Below are 1537 nucleotides of genomic sequence, written 5' to 3' on the forward strand. Positions count from 1 at the left end.
AAGCATCTTGATGAATCACTCACTGTCCTCTGAACTTCTTTAAACATAAGTCCAATAACACACACACACACACACACACACACACACACACACACACACACACACACACACAGAGTGCACCCTTTGGAGAATACATTGACTGCTATAGACTATTAGTGTATTGCTTTACAGGTATTCTGTTGCAGTTGTTATGTAATGGAACACCAACACCCTCTCTGTCTTTCTGTTTGTCTCTTTTTACACGTGTGCATGTATGTGTGTTTGTTTGTGTATACAGATCAATCTTATCTCCTTGGACAAAGCCAGCCACAGGTAGGAAACACACACTCTAACTTCTTAAATTATACTTTCTCAATATTTTTCATCTGACATCCTATAGCTGCTATGACCCCCAGATTCATGAAATCTGCCAGATAAATGACAATGAAGATACTATACAGCAGCAGAGGGAATTTGTTACTTTATCATTAATTGACGCTACCTAGCAGAGTTTCAGGAGCAGGGCCACACCTCAAACACGCCTCTCCCGGTATTCCTATAAATACCCACCTAACCCTCTCCTCTCATTTGTTCCCATATTCTGCACCCCTCCCTCTCACTCTTTCTGTTCCTCTCCTTTCTCCTCTTATTTAGATCCTAAGGTGGTCCGTCGTGCCCGGGCGGCGATATTTCTTTTCCCACTATGGCCACGCTAAGACCCGCCCTTCAATAGCATTCACACACTACTATTGGCCAGGCGTCCATGCTTACATGTACAGGTCCTATTCCCTGACCAATCCCCTAACCCTAACCTTAACCACTCATGGTGAAATGCCTAACCCCAACCAATCGAGCTGCTTCATAGGGTGGGTCTTGGCGTGGCCATAGTGGGATTCGTAATTTTGTGCATGGGTGCTACGGCGGATTCCATACCAAAGCCTCCCCAGACGCAGTCAACATCAAGTCAACTAATGACTACAAGCGACTTTACGTCTCGTATTCCAGCGATTCCATGCCTCGCATTCCAATCATCTTTCGTTATTAAATTGTTTAAAACGTATCTGGTTGATGGTGTGGTCCTTGCTATTGAATCACATATACAATGTTGGAGTGTTGCTTTTATTCACCCCAGTAAGCTGATTTGTTACAGTGGAGATGTCCCTTAAACAGATTAGCCTACTGCCAAACATTAGCCAAGGTAACTGCGATCTGAAATGGAAATCACAGAAACGTGAAAATATGGCACACAATTTTAGCATCGGCAAACATTTGAATTTCATTTCAAAGCTGTGGTAGCGTTGCTGGAAATTAAGCAGGAATTGTCTGAACTGCTAAAATTCAAATTTTACACTGGCCCTGGTGAAGCATGTTGCATCTGTATTTGCGGAGGCTAACAGTAAAAAAAATTGCATGTATTCTCAGTGAAGTAGCTGCAAACTAAAAGGCATGTTAGAGTTTTGGGTTGAATTCTCATCAATCTTTTTCATTTCCTACAAGACATAAACAAAATATATGATTTTGTGGAAGAGACAGAAATAAATATAATAAAAAAGCACTT

Source organism: Perca flavescens, chromosome 13, assembly GCF_004354835.1.
Source record: "Perca flavescens isolate YP-PL-M2 chromosome 13, PFLA_1.0, whole genome shotgun sequence".
Lineage (NCBI taxonomy): Eukaryota > Metazoa > Chordata > Actinopteri > Perciformes > Percidae > Perca > Perca flavescens.